The 25,103-nt window shown below is 46.5% G+C and overlaps 1 protein-coding gene across 3 annotated transcripts in view; it reads left to right on the top strand.

The window, feature by feature from the left end:
* The first annotated feature begins 22,257 nt into the window (after nt 1–22,257).
* The window catches only part of SPTBN1 (spectrin beta, non-erythrocytic 1), a 276,406-nt gene continuing 273,560 nt past the window's right edge, over nt 22,258–25,103 (top strand). For 2 of the 3 annotated variants that reach the window (XM_060754564.2, XM_067462900.1), the window contains exon 1: nt 22,258–22,653. The gene's annotated coding sequence lies outside the window, so the exon portion shown is untranslated. Of the gene's footprint in view, nt 22,654–24,756; nt 24,859–25,103 lie in introns of those variants that run through there. The other variant, XM_067462903.1, reaches the window with a different exon arrangement.

Raw genomic sequence — 25,103 nt, 5'->3', positions numbered from 1 at the left:
GTAATGATTTAACTTTCAGAGAAAATATTCACTCTGGGTGCATTATGGAAACTTATTTGTTATGTTGGTGAAATTCATTTAAATTAAATGCGGTGGATGATTGCTTTTAGAGGCAAGGGAAATAGTTAGATCCTTGCTGTAATTCAGAAGTGGGGCGGGGGGGATACATGCCAGCAAATATTGTTATAAATCTTGTGTTGCCATTTGCAAGTTATCATGGGGACAAAGAAGACTTCTCACAGTCTGAAAGAAATAAGTGGAACGGCTAAGTTTGTCAATTGCCCTGGAAACAATGAAGAAACAGCCTGGATGCCAACAGTTGAAGATATGCATGAATTAAGAAAATCCCTCTCATTCATCTCTCCTTTCACCCTCAACACGTGAGCACAGCAGGTGACTCCACCTGGCATCTTGGGGCAACTGCCAGAGCCAGCATTAGAGCTTGGTTAGGGGTTTGAGGGGTTTTAAAACTACATCTCCCAGAATCCCCAGCAATCTTGCCCAAACTGGCAATGTTGGATAGATAATTCTAGGAAGGGCAGTATTCCTCAATTCCACCTAGCACTCTGGTATAACTGGGAAGAGACTGGGAGTAAAATTTTAATGGTGTCTAATTTGCTTGGATATTTGTCATGATTACTGGGGAAAAGATGGATCTCACTTGCACTTTGATTTTCTTTATTTGTACATTATACAGTGGGTCCTTGATAACCTTCAGAGTTTGGTTCCAGGGTCCCCTTTGGGTTCTGGAAGCAAACCTCATGGATGTTCAAGTCCTATTATATAACAGTAGGCTTGAGTGCTGCGTCTAGCACCACTTCAGATGGGCAACAGTAGGAGACTCCGTATTATCCAACATTTTCATTTATCTGATGTTCTGCCGGCCTGATAAGCGAGATGCTACTGTATGTATAAAACAGTATTTGTGAATCTTAGACATACCCCATTTTAGAGGTGTTTATAGGGGATAGTATAATTTAGAATTGAGGAAATACAGTATGAAGCATTTTATTATATTGAATATACATATTACCAATATGATGTTACAAATATGTATTATATTGAATACACACACACACAAGCCATTCCCTGCCATGCATTGCTGTGGCCCAGTATGGTGAATAAAGTAATGTGAAAGTGTGGGTTTCTAATATATGTAATTTCTTGTTTCTTTGTCAGTGTTGATGTGTAGATTGTCTGGTTTGCCTACTCTAGAATATAGAGCATATAATTGTCCTTCTTTAGGGGTCCCTTTCAAATCTATGATACTATATCTCTGTGTGTGAATCATACATATCTATCTATATTTATGACTGGCTGACTCTTTGTCAGGAGGGCTTTGATTACATTTTCTTGCCCTGGTAAAGACAGTTGGGCTGGATGGCCTTAAGTATTTTCTGTTTGTCATGGGGATTCTGTGTGGGAAATTTGCCCCAATTCTGTCGTTTGTGGGGTTCAGAATGCTCTTTGATTGTAGGTGAACTATAAATCCCAGAAACTACAAATCCCAAATGTCAAGATCTATTTTCCCCAAACTCCATCTGTGTTCATATTTGGGCATATGGAATATTCGTGCCAAGTTTGGTCCAGATCCATCATTGTTTGAGTCCACAGTATTCTATGGATGTAAGTGAACTACAACTCTCAAACTCAGGGTAAATGCCCGCCAAACCCTTCTAGTGTTTTCTGATGGTCATGGGAGTCCTGTGTGCCACATTTGGTTCAATTCCATAATTGGTGGAGTTCAGAATGGTCTATGATTGTAGGTGAACTATAAATCCCAGCAACTACAACTCCCTAATGACAAAATCAAAATTTTTGAGTGAAGGACATACATTGGGTTGTTATGTGTATGCTGTCCAAATTTGGTGTCAATTCGTCCAGTGGTTTTTGAGTTACGTTAATCCCACAAACAAACATTACATTTATATATAAATGTAATGTTTATGTTGTCAGGATCTGATTTATATATGCAGAACAACACTCACTTGTAGATTAATCATCAAGCAACTGCTTTGCTCACCAGCAAAAATGGAATGCCACACATGTAATAAAATTTCTCTCCTCCTCCTCCTCTCTTTCCTGTGGTCCCTCTGTGCTCGAAAATGTGCCCTAGCATCTCTCTCAACTGTTTGGAGCAGTTCTGAAGGAATGTGCTGTCATGCCTGGGGGCTATAGCTCTTAGTGAAAGAGGCATGGACGTGACATCTTTCCCCAGGGGATTGCTTCTTGCCTTCCTTTAGGAAACTGGAACTCTCAAAGACCCAAAACACTGTAGATAACTCAAAATAAGTTTTATTGATCGCAAAGAGATATCTCTTTAAGGAAATAAGCTGGAAGCTTCAGGGGGGTGAAGGAAAATATACATTACAATCTCAGTTTTGTCCTGGGTCCAAGGAGTTTGCAGCTGAGAAGCTTTTCCAAGTTTCCTCTTTCCTCAATGGCTGTGAATATCGGAATAAATACAACCCCAGTCCAATGGCCTATGTTGAAGGGACAAGGCCTTCCTCTGGTGCCAAAAGAACCGGTTTGAAGGCGCTTGAGACTTCCCAATGTCGTTCAGGTTGGTCTGAACATGAAGCATAAGTCTCAAGGGTAAAAAACCTCAGAACTGGTGCTGAAAAGTAATTTAATCAGGGGCTTTTAGAGCCAAGTCTCTTACTCACATCCATCTGATAGAAACTCTGGTGGCAGAATGAAAAAAGGAAAGCACTCTCCTCCTCCAGGAAGAGGTGGAGCCAAACAATTGAGCTGAGAAAGCAATTCAACTGGTGCAAACAACACTGATTGATGACTATAAATAACCAATCAATCTAACTATACATAAGCATGGTAAAAGGGCAGGATTAAGCATGATACAACAGTTTAAATCTTGCAACTAACAGTTCTACACATAGGTGGCACCACCTGCGCCATCACAAGGAAAGGGGGAAACCACTCACCTGATGGATCATTGCCCTTTCAAAAGCCACTACTTTAATATGACTGCAATTATGTTTAAATAATGTGATCTGAAATCTTTCTGCAAAACTTGCCATCTTTGATCCTGTCAAGGCAAAAACGAAATATGTCATAGGTTTCCAAAATCCACTTGGCTAAGATGGCGAGTCAACAAATAGCAGACACAAAGAAAGACTTGAAATTGCTTATCTTGAGAAATAAATTTCTGCTGCCAAAACAGCCAATATTTGGAACCTTAGCTTAGCCACCAATAATATTATTAAATTGTCATTGTGTGCCGATAGCACAGTTTCACGTACAGCAAATTTGAAAGATTCAGGGCTGCTTTACAAAATAATTTGAGTTTGTTGAACATGGAACAATGACCTTGGCACACAAAACCAATATAATCATATCATTTAAGTATAATTTGTTTTCTTTAAGCAAGGTTCATAGCTATGTTCAGCCATGGAAACTCACTGGGTGGTCTTGGGCAAGTCACACTCTCTAAACCTCAGAGGAAGTTAATCTCTGCTGCATACAACTTGTCAGGAAAACTCTGTGACCAGTTCATAATATGGTCACCATCCGCCAGAAATAATTAAAGAAATATAGTAAACAAAACTGTATCACCCCCCCCCCCCCACTTTGCTTACTTTTAATGTATAATACTCGATAATGTTTTACTTACTCTCTTGGACCTAAATTGTATTGGTAGTCCCAACTAGAGCCAGCCCATTGACTCAATCATTACACTTCTGTAAATTCAATTACTTCAATGAGTCTATTCAGCCCCTATGGTGCAATGGGTTGGACCCTTATGCCAGCAGGACTGCAGATCGAAAGGTCGGCAGTTCAAATTTGAGGAGTGGAGTGAGCTCCTGCCTGTCAGCTCCAGCTTCTCATGCAGGGACATGAGAGAAGCTTCTCACAGGTGCCCCTGGGCCAATTCTCTCACACCAGAATCGACTTGCAGTTTCTCTTTCAGTACCACCAACAAAAACATATATATATAGATAGATATAGATATAGATAGATACACACACACATACATTCACATACACACCTACATGTGCACCTAAGATGTGTCCTATATTTAGAGATATGTATATGGGGGGAAAGTGTTTTAGAGTCAAAGAAATACAGCATTTCATATCCTGAGTCTTTTGGGTTTTGGTGTTTTAGGAATCACTGTCAGATATCAGCCACCTTGGGATGGGAATCACCTGAAAAGTGCCATATAAATCATGAGTAAACTAAGTAATAATTTAACTGTGGCTTCCATTAGCTATAGTTTAGTTTTATACTTGGTTGCCAGGGCTTAATGCTATGGAATCCTGGGATTTGTAGTTTGGTGAGGCACCAGCACTCTTTGGCAAAGAAGGTTAAACAACAAATCCACTTCATGTTGTTTTCCTACACATGCTAAATGGCAAGTTCGTTGCCATTCAGTTTAAAATATGATCTGAATGTCAGTTTGCTACCCAGAGTCTTCAATCAACATCGGACTATGATTTAAGATTAGAGTTAGAAGGCTGTCATTAGGTCTCAGCTTCTTCTACTGACTTGGCTAACTGCAGTCTAATTGGGCCCTTCTCAACAGATAAAAAAAATCCAGTTCTAAGATAGCTTGAGGCCAATGTGTCCACAAAACATACATCCCCAATGCATGCCTCAACACACATCCAGCTAGAAGCAGCGTGTCACCATAAATTCAAGCCATAAAATCTGCTTCAACCTATCAGCATATATTCCATGCAGAGCTGGAACCCAAGGCTAAAATATGGAGTGCTTGTGAGGACAGGACTATCACTGAAGCATTAGGAGCTCCTGGTGGTGCAGCCCCTTGTGCCAGCAAGACTGCTGACTGAAAGGTCAGCGGTTCAAACCTAGGGAGCAGGGTGAGCTCCTGTGTGTCAGCTCTAGCTTCTCATGTGGAGACATGAGAGAAGCCTCCCACAGGATAGTAACACATCCGGGCACTCCTGGGCAATGTCCTTGCAGATTGTCAATTCTATTACACTAGAAGCAACTTGCAGTTTCTCAAGTCGCTCCTGACACAAAAAAATGGGTGAAGAAGCTCAAAATGCAGCTCCCCAGAAGGAAAACAAACACCTCCCTGTTGGAGAGGAAAACTTTCATTTTCTTCCTCTGCCCTGTTTTCATCTAGTGCTGATCCTCATTGGACAGGCTGTTTCTTATCAGTGCATCTTGCTGAAAGACATAGAAAAAGTTCTTTGGATCAGATTTATCTACGACCAGCAGATCTCTGTGGCCACCATCCCAGCCTTTATCTGGTCTGTGGGACTAATCTGCTGATTAAATCCATCACTCTTACTATTGGAGAGTTATGCATATAGGTTTATTATTATTATTTACTTACTTACTTACTTACTTACTTACTTACTTAGGCGATCCCTCGTTGGACGAGTAAGATGGTCTTCCATTATGGATTTCCCTGTGGGTCCGTATGTGGCTGTGGAGCCCTATTCTTGCTCTGCATCTTCTTCCGCAGTGAGGGCATTGGGTTCCAGGTGGAAGGCGGTCCCGGTCGGGGTTGGCTTGACGCGCTTTCCTCCTGGCACGTTTCTCTCTTTCACCCTCCACTCGTGCCTCCTCAAATTCTGCAGCACTGCTGGTCACAGCTGTCCTCCAGCTGGAGCGCTCAAGGGCCAGGGCTTCCCAGTTCTCAGTGTCTATGCCAGAGTTTTTAAGGTTGGATTTGAGCCCATCTTTCTTGGCAGATACCCATAATGCTCAGGGATTTTTCAAAGCCACAAAGGTCATCTACGGACCAAGAAACCATGGCATACAGCCTCTACGCTCATCAGATGGAACCAAACTCCTGAAGGACCAAAACTCAATTGCACTACGTTGGAAAGAACACTACCAAAGCCTCCTGAACCGCAGCTCCAATGTGGCCGAGGAGGTCCTCTCACAAATCCCACAAAAACAAACCAGGGATGAGCTTGCAGCACTGCCTAGTTTGGAAGAAGTCAGCAATGCCATCAACCAACAGAAGAATAACAAAGCCAGTGGACCAGATGGGATCCCTGCTGAAATCTTTAAAGAGGGAGGACCTGAGCTGACACACCAACTCCACCAGCTCATAGAAAAAGTGTGGGTGACCGAGAAAATCCCAGCAGATTTCAAGGACGCCACCATCATCACCCTCTTCAAAAAAGGGGAAAGAACAGACTGCGGAAACTATTATTATTTATTTGTATTGTCGAAGGCTTTCATGGCCGGAATCACTCAGTTCTTGTGGGTTTTTTCGGGCTATATGGCCATGTTCTAGAGGCATTTCTCCTGACGTTTCGCCTGCATCTATGGCAAGCTTCCTCAGAGGTGAGGTCTGAGGATAATAAATAATAAATAAATAAATATTATTTATATTATTTATTAGAATATTATTTATTATTATTATTATTATTATTATTTATTAATATTATTATTATTATTTATTAGAAATAAATAAATATTATTTATTTATTTATAAATTTTATATCCCGATCTTCTCACCTCGGTAGAGGGACTCAGACCGGCTACTAGCCCTCTTTTTCCAATTCAACTATAATTCACAATTTATCTCTTAAGAGTGACTTAGGGAGCAGGGTTTTCAGTAAGTTTTGTACAAGGGAACTTAGTATTTATGCTGTTATGAACTTTTTGAAAATCAGATGGAAAATATGGACTGACTCTCTACTTATTTATTTATTTATTTATTTACAACATTTATATGCCGTCCTTCTCACCCCGAAGGGGACTCAGAGCAGCTTACAAGATACATACAACATATTATATTATTAGCATAGTACAATATCAGTATTATATATTACTATATTGTAGTATACCATTATATTATAATACTATTAGTAATATTACATGCAATATAAAATATATAATTATAATATCATATTATTAGTAGTTTAATATTGTATTACATTATAATATTATAAATATTATATGCATATACAATATATTATATTATATTATATTATATTATATTATATTATATTATATTATTAGCATGGTACAAGAGACAAGATGGAACTGTCCTCTGGCCCCCCCTCTCTTCACTCTGGCTCAGAGCGGCAGTTGGTGCAGGGGGGAGGGGTCCCCAACTGATGACATATGCAGGAGACAAGATGGAATCGTCCCCTGCCCCCCCCCCCCATTTCAGTCTGGCCCAGAGCAGCAGTTGGTGCTGGGAGGAGGGGTCCCCAACTGATGACATATGCAGGAGACAAGATGGAACTGTCCCCTACCCCCTCTCTTCACTCTGGCCCAGAGTGGCAGTTGGCGCTGGGAGGAGGGGTCCCCAACTGATGACATATGCAGGAGACAAGATGGAACTGTCTCCTGCCCCCCGTTTTCACTCTGGCCCAGAGTGGCAGTTCGTGCTAGGAGGAGGGGTTCCCCAACTGATGACATATGCAGGAGACAAAATAGAACTGTCTCCTGCCCCCTGTCTTCACTCTGGCCCAGAGTGGCAGTTGGTGCTGGAAGGAGGGGTCCCCAACTGATGACATATGCAGGAGACAAGATGGAACTGTCCCCTGGCCCCCGTCTTCACTCTGGCCCAGTGCGGCTGTTGGTGCTGGGAGGAGGGGTCCCCAACTAATGACATATGCAGGAGATAAGATGGAACTGTCTCCTGCCCCCCGTCTTCACTCTGGCCCAGAGTGGCAGTTGGTGCTGGGAGGAGGGGTCCCTAACTGATGACATATGCAGGAGACAAGATGGAACTGTCCCCTGGCCCCCGTCTTCACTCTGGCCCAGTGCAGCTGTTGGTGCTGGGAGGGGGGGTCCCCAACTGATAACATATGCAGGAGACAAGATGGAACTGTCTCCTGCCCCCCTTCTTCACTCTGGCCCAGAGTGGCAGTTCGTGCTGGGAGGAGGGGTTCCCCAACTGATGAAATATGCAGGAGACAAAATAGAACTGTCTCCTGCCCCCTGTCTTCACTCTGGCCCAGAGTGGCAGTTGGTGCTGGAAGGAGGGGTCCCCAACTGATGACATATGCAGGAGACAAGATGGAACTGTCTCCTTCCCCCTGTCTTCACTCTGGCCCAGAGTGGCAGTTGGTGCTGGGAGGAGGGGTCCCCAACTGATGACATATGCAGGAGACAAGATGGAACTGTCCCCTGGCCCCCATCTTCACTCTGGCCCAGGGCAGCTGTTGGTGCTGGGAGGAGGGGTCCCCAACTGATGACATATGCAGGAGACAAGATGGAACTGTCCCCTGGCCCCCATCTTCACTCTGGCCCAGTGCAGCTGTTGGTGCTGGGAGGAGGGGTCCCCAACTGATGACATATGCAGGAGACAAGATGGAACTGTCCCCTTGCCCCCGTCTTCACTCTGGCCCAGTGCAGCTGTTGGTGTTGGGAGGAGGGGTCCCCAACTGATAACATATGCAGGAGACAAGATGGAACTGTCTCCTGCCCCCTTCTTCACTCTGGCCCAGAGTGGCAGTTGGTGCTGGGAGGAGGGGTCCCCAACTGATGACATATGCAGGAGACAAGATGGAACTGTCCCCTGGCCCCCGTCTTCACTCTGGCCCAGTGCAGCTGTTGGTGCTGGGAGGAGGGGTCCCCAACTGATGACATATGCAGGAGACAAGATGGAACTGTCCCCTGGCCCCCGTCTTCACTCTGGCCCAGAGTGGCAGTTCGTGCTGGGAGGAGGGGTTCCCCAACTGATGACATATGCAGGAGACAAAATAGAACTGTCTCCTGCCCCCTGTCTTCACTCTGGCCCAGAGTGGCAGTTGGTGCTGGAAGGAGGGGTCCCCAATTGATGACATATGCAGGAGACAAGATGGAACTGTCCCCTGGCCCCCGTCTTCACTCTGGCCCAGTGCAGCTGTTGGTGTTGGGAGGAGGGGTCCCCAACTGATTACATATGCAGGAGACAAGATGGAACTGTCTCCTGCCCCCTGTCTTCACTCTGGCCCAGAGTGGCAGTTGGTGCTGGGAGGAGGGGTCCCCAACTGATGACATATGCAGGAGACAAGATGGAACTGTCCCCTGGCCCCCGTCTTCACTCTGGCCCAGGGCAGCTGTTGGTGCTGGAAGGAGGGGTCCCCAACTGATGACATATGCAGGAGACAAGATGGAACTGTCCCCTGGCCCCCGTCTTCACTCTGGCCCAGTGCAGCTGTTGGTGCTGGGAGGAGGGGTCCCCAACTGATGACATATGCAGGAGACAAGATGGAACTGTCTCCTGCCCCCCGTCTTCACTCTGGCCCAGAGTGGCAGTTCGTGCTGGGAGGAGGGGTCCCCAACTGATGACATATGCAGGAGAGAAGATGGAACTGTCTCCTGCCCCCTGTCTTCACTCTGGCCCAGAGTGGCAGTTGGTGCTGGGAGGAGGGGTCCCCAACTGTTGACATATGCAGGAGACAAGATGGAACTGTCCCCTGGCCCCCGTCTTCACTCTGGCCCAGGGCAGCTGTTGGTGCTGGGAGGAGGGGTCCCCAACTGATGACATATGCAGGAGATAAGATGGAACTGTCTCCTGCCCCCCCGTCTTCACTCTGGCCCAGAGTGGCAGTTCGTGTTGGGAGGAGGGGTCCCCAACTGATGACATATGCAGGAGACAAGATGGAACTGTCTCCTGCCCCCCGTCTTCACTCTGGCCCAGTGCGGCTGTTGGTGCTGGAAGGAGGGGTCCCCAACTGATGACATATGCAGGAGACAAGATGGAACTGTCTCCTGCCCCCCTTCTTCACTCTGGCCCAGAGTGGCAGTTCGTGTTGGGAGGAGGGGTCCCCAACTGATGACATATGCAGGAGACAAGATGGAACTGTCCCCTGGCCCCCGTCTTCACTCTGGCCCAGGGCAGCTGTTGGTGCTGGAAGGAGGGGTCCCCAACTGATGACATATGCAGGAGACAAGATGGAACTGTCCCCTGGCCCCCGTCTTCACTCTGGCCCAGTGCAGCTGTTGGTGCTGGGAGGAGGGGTCCCCAACTGATGACATATGCAGGAGACAAGATGGAACTGTCTCCTGCCCCCCGTCTTCACTCTGGCCCAGAGTGGCAGTTCGTGCTGGGAGGAGGGGTCCCCAACTGATGACATATGCAGGAGAGAAGATGGAACTGTCTCCTGCCCCCTGTCTTCACTCTGGCCCAGAGTGGCAGTTGGTGCTGGGAGGAGGGGTCCCCAACTGTTGACATATGCAGGAGACAAGATGGAACTGTCCCCTGGCCCCCGTCTTCACTCTGGCCCAGGGCAGCTGTTGGTGCTGGGAGGAGGGGTCCCCAACTGATGACATATGCAGGAGATAAGATGGAACTGTCTCCTGCCCCCCCGTCTTCACTCTGGCCCAGAGTGGCAGTTCGTGTTGGGAGGAGGGGTCCCCAACTGATGACATATGCAGGAGACAAGATGGAACTGTCTCCTGCCCCCCGTCTTCACTCTGGCCCAGTGCGGCTGTTGGTGCTGGAAGGAGGGGTCCCCAACTGATGACATATGCAGGAGACAAGATGGAACTGTCTCCTGCCCCCCTTCTTCACTCTGGCCCAGAGTGGCAGTTCGTGTTGGGAGGAGGGGTCCCCAACTGATGACATATGCAGGAGACAAGATGGAACTGTCCCCTGGCCCCCGTCTTCACTCTGGCCCAGGGCAGCTGTTGGTGCTGGAAGGAGGGGTCCCCAAGTGATGACATATGCAGGAGCCAAGATGGAACTGTCCCCTGGCCCCCGTCTTCACTCTGGCCCAGTGCAGCTGTTGGTGCTGGGAGGAGGGGTCCCCAACTGATGACATATGCAGGAGACAAGATGGAACTGTCTCCTGCCCCCCGTCTTCACTCTGGCCCAGAGTGGCAGTTCGTGCTGGGAGGAGGGGTCCCCAACTGATGACATATGCAGAAGAGAAGATGGAACTGTCTCCTGCCCCCTGTCTTCACTCTGGCCCAGAGTGGCAGTTGGTGCTGGGAGGAGGGGTCCCCAACTGTTGACATATGCAGGAGACAAGATGGAACTGTCCCCTGGCCCCCGTCTTCACTCTGGCCCAGGGCAGCTGTTGGTGCTGGGAGGAGGGGTCCCCAACTGATGACATATGCAGGAGATAAGATGGAACTGTCTCCTGCCCCCCCGTCTTCACTCTGGCCCAGAGTGGCAGTTCGTGTTGGGAGGAGGGGTCCCCAACTGATGACATATGCAGGAGACAAGATGGAACTGTCTCCTGCCCCCCGTCTTCACTCTGGCCCAGTGCGGCTGTTGGTGATCGGAGGAGGGGTCCCCAACTGATGATGTGTGCAGGAGACAAGATGGAACTGTCCCCTGGCCCCTTCTCTCTTCACTCTGGCCCAGAGAAATGCTGATTTAGAGTCTCTTCCCATGGGTTGTGATTCTTCTCCTAGAGGTCTTCCACATAGCCATATAACCCAGAATATCAAGACAGAAAATCCACAATATCTGCTTTGAACTGGATTATCTGAGTCCACTCTTCCATATAATTCAATTCAATGTGGATTTTATACAGCTGTGCAGAAGGGGCCCTATTCATTCTATTACTAAAACAAGCTGACCATGCCCCCAAATATTTTGTCTTGAAAGCTCTCCTCAGAGCCAGGCATTTGTGGAGAACAATATTGACCGATTTGTCGAGATAGTGCTTTTCTTTACAGAACATTATCAATTTTCTGAAAGGAGGATTACAAGACGTAATGATATTCTTAGGAATGAAACACAAGGGGACACAACTGGTTCCCCTCTGGTGACAAGAGAGTTTGGGCCATTACTGCTTCTACTGCAGTTACCCACCCCTCCAACAACACATGCCTTAGGGATGATAAGAAAAATGAGTCATTTTTTCTATTACCTTTTGTCTATTACCTATAATTTCCTTGGTTCGTGCCATCCCTCAATGAAATCTATCATCATAACGTTAGCCATCAAGCATCTTGCTATTGTCAGGCTTCTGAAAGGTTTGCCTCCAGCTCTACTCACTAAAAACTTGCAGAGTTGCAGAGCTGGAAGAAATCCTGACTCTTTCAACAATGAGTAGTGCTAGATTATAGGAAATGCCTTAAAGGCCACTCAGAACAACTCCAAACCCATAACAAGAAAGTAACAGACATATGTGGAGGCCGTGACAGACTTTGTATTTCTAGGTGCAAAGATTACTGCAGATGCAGACTGTGGCCAGGAAATCAGAAGACGCTTACTTCTTGGGAGGAGAGCAATGTCCAATCTCGATAAAATAGTAAAGAGTAGAGACATCACACTGGCAACAAAGATCTGCCTAGTCAAAGCCATGGTATTCCCTGTAGTAACCTACGGATGTGAGAGCTGGACCTTAGGGAAGGCTGAGCGAAGGAAGGTAGATGCTTTTGAACTGTGGTGTTGGAGGAAAGTTCTGGACTGCGAGAAGATCCAACCAGTCCATCCTCCAGGAAATAAAGCCTGACTGCTCATTGGAGGGAAGGATAGTAGAGACAAAGTTGAAGTACTTTGGCCACATCATGAGGAGACAGCAAAGCCTAGAGAAGACAATTATGCTGGGGAAAGTGGAAGGTAAAAGGAAGAGGGGCCGACCAAGGGCAAGATGGATGGATGGTATCCTTGAAGTGACTGGACTGACCTTGAAGGAGCTGGGGGTGGTGACGACCAACAGGGACCTCTGGCATTGGCTGGTCCATGAGGTCACGAAGAGTCGGAGACGACTGAATGAATGAACAACAACAACAGACATATAGGCATTAACCATTCTAGCAAACTCCCATGCTCACAATTTGGCTTTCCTTCATCCATTCTCCCCTTTCCATAACAAGCTGTCTATTTATCTGTGTAACAAAAAAAAAAGAAGTTATATAGGACCACTTAACATTTCATGAGGAAAATGGAGCTGCCAATTCCATGATTGTTTTCTGTTCTAAGGGGACATTATGTTTCCACCCAGATTTTTAAATAAAAGATTATTTATTCAATTCACATCCTCGTTAAGTGCCATTTCCTCAAGGGTAATGGCCTCTCCATTGTGTGCTTCAATATTCTCTAAGAAATGTTTATAATGCCATGGAAGCAATGCTACCACTTATTCCAGTGGACTTCTTGTACTCTTTCCGTTAGTCAAGGTTCTTCTGATTTAGAGCTGCCAGTTGCCACTCAAAGAAACTACCTTGCTGATGCATCTTTCCCTCCAGGAGTTACTTACCTTTTCCTCTTGCATATTGTGTTTACCACAAAGGATTCTAGATCAGTGTTTCTCAACCTTCCTAATGCCTCACCCCTTAATACAGTTCCTCATGTTGTAGTGACCCCAACCATAAAATTAATTTTGTTGTTACTTCATAACTGTTATTTTGCTACTGTTATGAATTGTAATGTAGATATTTTATCTGTAGGATATATTTTCACTCACTGGAACCAAATGTGGCACAACTGATCAATCAACAGATACACAACCAGGCAGATATCTGAATGTGTGAAGTTGCCTTATATTAAGCCAGGTAGATAACTGATCTATCAAGTATGGTTCTATCAATTCTTAGAAGGGATGCTCAAAGAGATGCACCATCTCTCAAAGTTACTATGCTCCCAATCAAGAATGGAAAACAGAATGTTGGTGGACAGGAAAAGAGATTTAAAGATAGGCTTAAAGGTAACCTTAAAAATGGTGGCATAGACACTAAGAACTAGGAAGTCCTAGCCCTTGAGCGTTCTCACTAGAGGTCAGCTGTGACCAACAGTGCTGCTGAATTTGAAGAGGCATGAATGGAGGATGAAAGGGAGAAACGTTCCAAGAGGAAGGTGCACCAAGCCAACTCTGACTGGGACCACCTCCCACCAAGAAACTGATGCCCACACTGTGGAAGAACATGCGGATCAAGAATAGGGCTCTACAGTCACCTACATATCCACTGCCAAGACACTACACTTGGAAGGTCATCGTACTTAAACAATGAGGGATCGCCTAAGTAAGTAAGTAGGTTTCAGTCTAAAAAGATCTTTCTTTCGGGGTTTTGATATTTTTTAGCAGATTGAACTTGGGAATGAATGCATACCAAGTAGGTGCTAAACCATTACGCTGTACTTGCGTCTGCACATTTTCTGCTTGATAAAGACACATTAAGAAAACAATTCTGAAAATGCAACATCTGGTCCTTGTCTTGATGACTTGATGACACACAGCATGTTACAGCTCTTTTGAGAGGAAAAGGGGGCCTGAACAAAGGGAACAAGTCTCTCAAGCATATGCCCTGAGATCCGTGGAGAAGAAACATCTGTAAACAGTTCCCTGATGGAGACAGGAGGCTTGTAGGAGGAAAATGTCACTTGGTAACACAGGTGAGTCATAAAGTTCCTTACAGGTGAGATGCAAAACCTAGTAAACAACTTTTCCATCACCATTGGCTCACAAGCAATCCACTCGGCTAAGAAATTAGAAAATACCCTCTAATGTAACAATTACAATTGATTACTAATTTGGTAAAGCGGCTACGCATAGATGTGGAATGTGTTGTTTCTAGATTTAGCATGTGTACATGCTTGTTAATTACAGTGGACAAGAATTGCAGTCTATCAACACTTGGGGGGCCATACATTATCCTACCTGAGGATAACCCTGCCCAGGTTCTGCCAGTGCAGCATTTTTCTGTATGAAGCAGAGAGTGTTTGAGAATCGGGACATCCGTAGGGAGACCAAGGTGCTTGTTTATAAAGCTATTGTCCTCCCAATCCTGCTATACGCTTGCGAAATGTGGACTGTCTACAGATGTGACACTCAACTCCTGGAATAATTCTATCAGTGTTGCCTCTGAAAAATCCTGCAAATCTCTTGGGAAGACAGGCAAACAAATATCAGTGTGCTGGAAGAAACAAAGACCACCAGCATTGAAGCGATACTCCTACGCCATCAACTCCATTGGACTGGCCACATTGTCCGAGTGCCTGATCACCGTCTCCCAAAGCAGTTACTCTACTCCCAACTCAAGAATGGGAAATGGAATGTTGGTGGACAGGAAAAGAGATTTAAAGATGGACTTAAAGCCAACCTTAACAACTGTGGCATAGACACTGAGAACTGGGAAGCCGTGGCCCTTGAGTGCTCTAACTGGAAGTCGGCTGTGACCAGTAGTGCTGCAGAATTCAAAGAGGCATGAATGGAGGGCAAAAGGAAGAAATGTGCCAAGAGGAAGGCATGTCAAGCCTGACCAAGACCGCCTTCCATCTGGAAACCGATGTCCTCATTGCGGGAGAACATGCGGATCAAGAATAGGGCTCCACAGCCACCTATGGACCCATTGCCAAGACACTACACTTGGAGAATCATCATCCTTGGGCTATGAGAGATTGCCTAAGAGAGAGAAGAAGAGATTATCCTACCCAGAAGAAATGTGTTGCAGTGGTAAGAGTTGAAAATGTTACTGGTGGAATGTGAGTTATAGTCACCAAAATTAATGTTTATAAGTTCTGACTGGAAGAACAAGGATGCCATGAAGGAAAAAGAGACTGCAACATAGAAGGTGTTATATCATAAAGGGAGTGAATCTGCTGGAGTTTGGTAATATAGATGTTAAACATGCTAGTCCATTCTTCCAGTATATAATAACTAAGCTATTTCACATGAATCCATGTTTATATTTGCTTTGTGTCCTTCACCACCTGTCTGAACTTCAGATAACCTCTGGCATTGTTATCTGCTAGATAGCAGGTAGTATGTTAGAGCAGATGGCTCATGACCATTTTCTCAGTTGGAGTTGAGCCAAAACTACAACTCACTGTTGCTTAATGATCCACAGAGTCGATTCATATGTTGTGAATCCACTCTGAGATGGACTAAAACAAGCACTTGTTGTGAGTCATCTGCTCTGCTCATTGAACACTGAAGATACTAAATTCACTTCATTGCACTAATGTTAGGACACCATTATTTCATGATACAACACTCTACCTTATATTGGGACTCCAGACATGATTCTGTAGTCTCACAATCATGTTTTGGGGTTCCAACATAAGGTAGAACTAAGGTTACATTTTTGTGCAAAATGTCACAATTTTCTCTTGAGTTTTGGAGTTCTAGTACGAGAAGATCCAACCAGTCCATCCTCCAGGAAATAAAGCCCGACTGCTCACTGGAGGGAAAGATACTAGAGACAAAGTTGAAGTACTTTGGCCACATCATGAGGAGACAGGAAAGCCTAGAGAAGACAATTATGCTGGGGAAGGTGGAAGGCAAAAGGAAGAGGGGCCGACCAAGGGCAAGATGGATGGATGGCATCCTTGAAGTGACTGGACTGACCTTGAGGGAGCTGGGGGTGGTAACGGCCGACAGGGAGCTCTGGCGTAGGCTGGTCCATGAGGTCACGAAGAGTCGGAGACGACTGAACGAATGAACAACAAGTACATCTATATCCAGAGAGCACCGTGGATTCAAACAATGATGGATCTGGACCAAACTTGGCATTAATACTCAGTATGCCCAAATGTGAACACTGGTGGAGCTTGGGGAAAATAGATCTTGACATTTGGGAATGGTAGTTGCTAGGTTCACCTACAATCAAAGAGCATTTGATTGTTATATGTATCTTAATAGTGTTGTGTTTTAATCCTGCTGTACCCTGCCTCCAACCACAAGAAGAGGCAGAATCAAAGAGCATTCTGAACCCACCAACACCAAACTTCCCACACAATAGAAAATACTGTGTTTTCTGATGGTCTTTAGTGACCCCTCTGACATCCCCTCGCAACCCCCCAGGGTCCCGAACCACAGGTTGAGAAACACTGTTCTAGTGCAACATGCTAACCACTGACAATCGTTTGGATGGCTGAAAACATGGATACAGAATCTGTGGACAGGGAGGGCCAATTATATCACACTCATCCATTTACCTACTGATAGTCACCCCTCAAATGTCTAATTATCTTCCCACAATCAACATGACTTTGACCAATGCCAGCCCTTTCAATGACAGATCTCTAAGTGGTTGCATTATTATCTACTCTGCTCAGGTTTGGCTGTGACTTCCTGCATTATGCCTTCCTTTTCTCCTACTGCTTTCCACCTTTCCCAGCATTATCAGACAATACAGGGCTGCCGTTGGAGAGGGTTTGGAAACCTCTCCAAGAATTTAGAAACTATTTCCTGTGTCCCGCAATGCCATTTTAGGAAGGACGGACTGGAGGGTTGTCTTTAATTTTACAGAACTGTGGTTACCAAGAGATGTTGGGTTTTTCCTATATTTGAACAAAATCTTTCTGCATTTTATTACTTGGTTTTTTCCCCCCTCTTAAGTAATGATGCATAGTAAACCTTATTTTAGAGTAAGCAGGTGGGAGTGGGTGGTAAAATGGGAGAATGTGGTTGGTTACCAGGACAACAGGATGGAGCGTGGGAGACGGAGGGATGCGGATGGGTTGAGGTGGGCAATTACAGGAGAGAAGCTGCGGAGAGAAGTTTTGGAAATAGGCAAACTCCAACATCAATTCTATTTTAAGCGTGGAGGTTGCTCATGCTTGTGCCACTCGGGGTTCTTTATATCTTCAGCAAAATATTTTAATCTGTTTCTTGTAAAACAGATATTCCTCTTTTAAGAAAAAAAGACCTCTGGCAGTGTTGTAGAGAAAAGTTGGTGTGTGTTTTCCATCTGAACCCACACTGATAGGATTCGAACACCCACATGAGGTTTTTTTTTTCAAGTTTTAAGAATGTTTTGTGCCTTTTTGTACCTTGATTATATTATTAATCTGTATTGCTACCCTTATCTAACATCTGCATCTGATAAAACAGATTGGATAAAACAGAGTTTATGATACACACTTCTTACTTTCAATTTCAAAGATGCTGCAAGATAGTTATATATACTATATAAGTTAATCCAGCTACATATTTGTACCTGGGTCTCTATTCTGTTTCTCTTCTGACTTCTAACAAGGTCATACCTTTCCAAACATCATAAAATAACTAAAAGGTTATGCGGATTTCCATTTTCCAAAATGATATGGACAGAGCTTTGCTTTTTGGTGGTTTAATGCAAACAAACTTTGGTACATGCACAAAATTATTAAAAAGATAGAATAAGAATATTAATACATCTTGACAGAAGATGGAGGAGTTGGGAGGGATGGGCGACAGAGTTCACGTGTGAAGTCAAGGACAGCTGTAAGAGATGATGACGGGGTCAGATCATCATCGGATGATGAGCTGTAAGATAAAAGTAGGCTTTGAAATGGGGAATCTGCAGAAGGCGAAGTGTTGGTTTCGTACCTTGGGTTTTGTCGCTGCCATTTTTGTGTTAGGTTTGGGCCCTGGATCTGCAGGTTGCTGCTTCCGTTCGTGTGTGTTTCAACTCGGCTTAGATTCTCGTGAGTGCAGATTTCCCCTTCTTTGACTTCAGACTGGTTTCGACTACAACGCTGCCTACGTGGACTTTGGAACCTCGCAACTTCGGACTTGGCTTACTTTGACCTCGGACTTCGTTTGACTATGTCTCCTTCTTTGCAACTCTTTGTTTGTTCACCCTTTACTTGCTGTGTTATTTTGTGTGACTTTTGAAGCGCTTTAGTTTAATCCGGATCTTTTCTCCAGATAATCCGGATTATTGCTTCAGTTTACTTTTTGAACTGGAACTGGTTACTACTTTTGAGTTTTGATCAGGGACACTGAATTAAGTGTCTCTGAGTCCCTTTTGCTTTGTGTTAATAAACTCTACTTTTGGACATACTCTTGAGTCTGGCTCTTTAAGGCATCTGGGTTCCGACAGGGAAGAACTCAAGATTTTGGGCAACAACAACAACAATAATAAATGCAAATACTCCAAGCATTTCGTGTAAGGAATACTCAATCTGCAATAATAATATCCAGATAATGACGACTGTGATTAAGAAAATGAAAGTTAGATGGTAGGTGTGGCAATACCAAGAAACAACAGAATCAAAAGCAAAAGCAAAGCTTGCTCTTTGGAACTATATTGGGAATATTTTCAAGCTGTGGTTGGTTGAATCCATGTGTACAGAATCAGTGGATAGGAAGAGTCAGCTGTATTAGCCTAACGGGCTGAGAATGGCGGTTAATAAGTGCATCAAATAAATAAATAAATAAATATTAGGAAATATTGAGAATTAGAAATGAGATTCAACACCTCTGGGAAAAGGAAATAACTGCAGTTCTAGTAGTGACAGGTGCTCTGAGAGCAGTTCCAAATGAACTGACAAAATATCTGGAGGTAATTGCCATGGGCAGGATCACAGTGGAAGAAATTCGAAAAATGACTGCTTGAAACATGTCACTTTATCCAATACTTCCCTGGAGAGAAGTCAAATCATTGACAGTAAAAGAAACATTGGTAAAACCTGGTTACCTGTAAAATAGCAGTAACAACCACTCGTAGACATATAAGCAAAATGTAAGGTACAGGTAAATGTTTCCCCTTGACATTAAGTCCAATTGTGTCCAACTCTGGGGGTTGGTGCTCACCTCCATTTCTAAGCCAAAGAGCTGGCATTGTCCGTAGACACCTCCAAGGTCATGTGGCCCGCATGACTACATGGAGTGCCGTTACCTTCCTGCAGAAGAGGTACCTATTGATCTTCTCACATTTGCAATTTTCGAACTGTTTGGATGGCAGAAGCAGGAGCTAATAGCAGGAGCTCACCCCGCTCACCAGATTTGAACCGGCGACCTTTCGGTCAGCAAGTTCAGCAGCTCAGCAGTTTAACTCACTGCGCCACAAGGGGCTCCAATGAAATATTTTATTGTATTTTAATATATTTTGGAGTACTGACATCAAAAAGCACAATAGAAACATTGAAACACACACAACTCTTTCACATTTTCAACATTTTAAGGAATTCAGGGGATACTCAGTTTTGATTCAGTGTGGATGCTGATGTTCCAGTGCAATTTCTTTTAATGCTTTTGAATAGATTGTTGTGTTGCCTATCATAGAATCATAGAGTTGGAATGGACCTCATGGGCCATCCAGTCCAACCCCCTGCCAAGAAGCAGGAACACCGGGATTGTGGCTCAGCTGGCTGAGTGTCAGCTGCATTAAGATCACTCTGACCAAAGGTCATGAGTTCGAGGCCAGCCCGGGCTGGAGTGGGTGTCCAGCCATTGTGTAGCCCGTTGTCGACCTTTGCAACCCGAAAGACAGTTGCATCTGTCAAGTAGGAAAATAAGGCACCACCTTGTGTGGGAGGCTAAATTTAACTAATTTATGAGGCCATAAAGAAAACTCCGGGGAATGTGGAATGCGGAAGAACTTCATCGGTGTCGTTGATGGACGATGAAAAGCAGCAGTTCCCCTGGCGGCCAGAAAAAAGTTAAATAGCCTTGGTGTATTTGTCTGTATTTGTTGTCTGTCAAACTGGCATTGAATGTTTGCCATATATGTATTTACTGTAATCCGCCCTGAGTCCCCTGCGGGGTGAGAAGGGCGGAATATAAGAACTGTAAATAAATAAATAAATAAATATTGCATTCAAAGCACCCCTGACAGATGGCCATCCAGCCTCTGTTTAAAAGCCTCCAAAGAAGGAGCCTCCACCACACTCTGGGGCAGAGAGTTCCACTGCTGAACGGCTCTCACAATCAGGAAGTCCTTCCTCATGTTCAGATGGAATCTCCTTTCTTGTAGTTTGAAGCCATTGTTCCGTGTCCTAGTCTCCATGGAAGCAGAAAGGAAGCTTGCTCCCTCCTCCCTGTGGCTTCCTCTCACATGGACTATCATGTCTCCTCTCAGCCTTCTCTTCTGCAGGCTAAACATGCCCAGCTCTTTAAGCCGCTCCTCATAGGGCTTGTTCTCCAGACCCTTGATCATTTTAGTTGCCCTCCTCTGGACACATTCCAGCTTGTCAATATCTCTCTTGAATTGTGGTGCCCAGAATTGGACACAATATTATTATTATTATTATTATTATTATTATATTCCAGGTGTGGTCTAACCAAAGCAGAATAGAGGGGTAGCATTACTTCCCTGGACCTAGACCAGGGGTCCTCAAAGTCGCCGGAAGGCTGAGAGAGGAAGTATACAAATATAGTAAGTAAATAAATAGAATATTGAAGGAGAAGGAGAAGAGGAGGAGGAGAAGAGGAGGAGGAGAAGAAAAAGAAGAGGAGGAGGAGGAGAAGAGGAAGAGGAGGTGAGGGGGAGGAGAGGAGGAAGAGGAGGAGAAGAAGAAGAGGAGGAGGTTGAGGAGGAGAAGAAGAAGAAGAGGAGGAGGAGGAGGTTGAGGAGGAGGAGGAGAAGAAGAAGAGGAGGAGGAGGTTGAGGAGGAGGAGAAGAAGAGGAGGAGGAGGTTGAGGAGGAGGAGGAGAAGAGGAGGAGAGGAGGAAGAGGAGGAGAAGAAGAAGAAGAGGAGGAGGTGGAGGGGAAGGAAAAGAAAAGGAGGAGGAGAAGAAGGAGGAGAGGAGGAGGAGAAGAAGAAGAAGAGGAGGAGGTTGAGGAGGAGAAGAAGAAGAGGAGGAGGTTGAGGAGGAGGAGAAGAAGAGGAGGAGGAGGAGGAGGAGGAGAAGAGGAGGAAGAGGAGGAGGAGAAGAAGAAGAGGAGGAGGTGGAGGGGAAGGAGAAGAAAAGGAGGAGGAGGAGAAAGAGGAGAGGAGGAGGAGGAGAAGAAGAAGAGGAGGAGGAGGTTGAGGAGGAGAAGAAGAAGAGGAGGAGGAGGTTGAGGAGGAGGAGAGGAGGAGGAGGAGAGGAGGAGGAGGAGAAGGAGAAGAAGAGGAGGAGGAGCAGAAGAAGAGGAGGAGGAGAAGAGGAGGAGGAGGAGGAGAAAAAGAAGAGAAGGAGAAGAGGAGGAGAAGAAAAAGAAGAAGAGAAGGAGAAGAAGAGGAAGAGGAGAAGGAGAAGAGGAGAAGAAGTATAGGAGGAGGTTGAGGAGGAGGAGGGGGAGAGAAGGAGAAGAAGAGGAGGAGAAGGAGAAGAGGAGAAGGAGAAGAAGAAAAAGAAGAGGAGGACTAGAGGAGGAGGAGGAGAAGAGGAGGAGAAGAAGAAGAGAAGAGGAGGAGGAGAAGAAAAAGAAGAGGAGAAGGAGAAGAAGAAAAAGAAGGAGGAGAAGAAGAAGAGGAGGAGGAGGAGGTGGAGGAGGAGAAGAAGAGAAGGAGAAGAAGAGGAGGAGGAGATTCAGCTTCAGCTCCTTCCCTTCCCTTCCCTTTTCCCTTCAGGAGCCTTGTGTGTGTGTGCGCGCGCGCGCGCGCCTTCCTCAGCGACCGACGTGCGCGCGCTCGCTTGCCTGCCCGCCTGCCTTTATATTATTATTTATTTTTTGTGAGCGCGCGCCGTGGCTCTTCTCTTGCACTTCCCGCCCCTTTTCTCTCTCTCTCTCTCTCTTTCTCTCTCTATTGCCCATTTGGCCGCTCGCTCCAACCAGTGCAGCTGTTGCTGTGCTGGTGGGCATCGGAGGGAGGCAGGGAAGGAGGCGGGCAGATAGGCCGGGCTCTGGCGGAGCTGCTTGCTTGTGCTGCGGATTCCTGGAGTCCCTCCCTTTTCCCCTCCATCCATCCTCCCTCCCTCCCTCCCGCCCTTCCTCCGCTTGGTGCCCCCTCCCTCCGCATTGCCATCCCTCTCTGCTCGCCGCTGCTGTCCTTTTTCCCCCTCCTCCTTTTCCTCCTCTTCTTCCTCTCCTCTCTCTTTGGCGGACCCCCCTCGGTCCCTTGGCCGGCTCCTGCCTTCCTCCCACGGCCGAGGAAAGGCAGCTCGAAGGCCAGGGAGAGAGAGAGAGAGAGAGAGAGAGAGAGCCTCCTGAATCATCGACGCCACCGAGAGAGAGGTAAGCCGCGGAGCCTGAGCCGGGGTGGTAGGGCAAGGAAGGGGAAAGGCTGCAGGAGGAGGAGGAGGAGGTGGAGTGGCCCTGCCTTGGCACCCCAGGAGAGGGTGACCCTCCTGGAGGGACCTGTCACTCTCTCCTTGAGGAAGGAGGAAGGAGGAGGAGACACTCTGCAATCCCAATTCTCTCTCTGCTGTTTTGTCTCCTTGCCATTGGCATGCAGGCTAGTCCATGCAGAGAGTGGCAAGACAACAACAACTGCTAGGCAGACCTCGCCCCTCCAAACCCAATCCCACTCTCTTCTTATGATTGGTATTATGTGTGTGCGTGTGTTTGTCTTGAGAAACTGCAAATCACTCCTGGTATAGAGAGAATTGGCCATCTGCAAGGACGTTGGCCAGGGGATGTTTTGCGGTTTTACCATCCTTGTGGGAGGCTTTTCTCATGGCCCCGCACAGGGAGGTGGAGCTGACAGAGGGAACTCATCCACACTCATGTCCCCGCATTGGGAGATGGAGGTGACTAAGGGAGCTCATCCACACTCATGTCCCTGCATGGGGAGCTTGAGATAACAGAGGGAGATCATCCACACTCATGTCCCCGCATGGGGAGACTCATGTCCCCACATGGGGAGCTGGAGCCAACAGAGGGAGCTCATCCACACTCATGTCCTCGCATGGGGAGCTGGAGCTGACAGAGCCAGCTCATCCGCACTCATGTCCCCGCATGGGGAGCTGGAGCTGATTGAGGGAGCTCATCCGCACTCATGTCCCCGCATGGGGAGCTGGAGCTGACACTCATCTGCACTCATGTCCCCACATGGGGAGCTGGAGCTGACAGAGGGAGCTCATCCGCATTCATGTCCCCGCATGGGGAGCTGGAGCTGACACTCATCTGCACTCATGTCCCCGCATGGGGAGCTGGAGCTGACAGAGGGAGCTCATTCGCACTCATGTCCCTGCATGGGGAGCTGGAGCTGACAGAGGGAGCTCATCTGCACTCATGTCCCCGCATGGGGAGCTGGAGCTGACAGAAAGAGCTCATACACACTCTCCCCAGATTCGAACCTCTGACCTGTCGGTCTTCAGTCCTGCCAGCACCCGTTGTACCACCGTGGGGCTCCTATATTATGTGTTGTTGAAGGCTTTCATGGCCAGATTCCGGGGTTCAGTGTGAGTATTCCAGGCTGTTGACCATGTTCCAGAAGCATTCTCTCCTGATGTTTCTCCCACATCTAGGCGAGGCGCCCTCAGAGGTTGTGAGAGGATCTGAGACCTCACCAACTCTGAGAATGCCTGCCACAGATGTGGGCAGGAGAGAATGCTTCTGGAACATGATGGCCATACAGCCTGGAAAACTCACAGCAAACCAACAGTAACAATAATGGGTTGCTGTGAGTTTTCCAGGCTGTATGGCCAATGTTCCAGAAGCATTCTCTCCTGACATTTCTCCCACAACTATGGCAGGCACCTTCAGAGGTGGTGAGGTCTGTTGGAAACTTGGCAAGTGAGGTTGATATATCTGTGTATGGCCAATTGCAACATTCACACTTGCCTCAAACAGACAAGAGTCCTTTCTCCCACCCTGGACATTATTCCACAGATATATAAACCCCATTTTCCTAGTTTCCAGCAGACCCCACAACCTCTGAGGCAGGTGAAACATCAGAAGACAATGCTTCTGGAATATGGCCATACAGCCCAGAAAACTCACAGCGAGCAACCCAGTGATTCCGGCCATGAAAGCCTTCCACAAGACATTGTTATTGGGATTGGATTACCCGCCTCCTCCTCCTCACAGGATGAAGAAGTGGTCCCCTGACCAGGGAAAGGATGAAGGAATCCCATTGACAGGCACTCACACACCAGGAAGCATTGAACCTGAACCTGGAAGGGTGCTGGCTTGGATGAGGATGGAAGGAGGGATGGAAGGATGGGGAAATAAAAGAGGTGATGGAGGCCCGGCTTTGGGGAGCCCCCTGATGCAGAGTGCCACCCCATAAGCAGCCCCACAAGGGGTTAGGCTCTCCTCAAAGCCCAACCAGGCGTGGTCGCTGCTCTCCTCCCATGCCTCTCTCTCTCCCCACCCTTTTTGGCTCCCCCCCTTCCTCCCTCCTTTTGCACCCAGTTGCTTTTGGAGGAGAGTCGGGTCCAGGTTGCTCTCCCTCTCCCCAGTTCTCCTCGCTCCCCTCTTTTCCGACATCAACAGGTTTGTGCAAATGGATGCACTTGGGAGAGGGAGGGAGAGGGAAGGGAGGGAGGGAAGAGAGATTAGGCTTTGCAGTCCTGTGCCTGGGTGTTATCCCCCCCCCCCCCTCATCCCCTGAGAACAACAATAGCGGCTTTGCTTCTCAATCAAGAGATGAAAGTGAATTGTCATCCTCATCCTCCTCATCTGTGCTTTTAATAGACACTATTATTTAATAATAATTAAATCAAATTATTATTTATAAT

The sequence above is a fragment of the Anolis sagrei genome, chromosome 1 (assembly GCF_037176765.1).
Source record: "Anolis sagrei isolate rAnoSag1 chromosome 1, rAnoSag1.mat, whole genome shotgun sequence".
Classification (NCBI taxonomy): Eukaryota; Metazoa; Chordata; class Lepidosauria; order Squamata; family Dactyloidae; genus Anolis; species Anolis sagrei.
The sequence above is the reverse complement of the archived record's forward strand: the minus strand, read 5'-3'. Positions and strand labels throughout refer to the sequence as shown.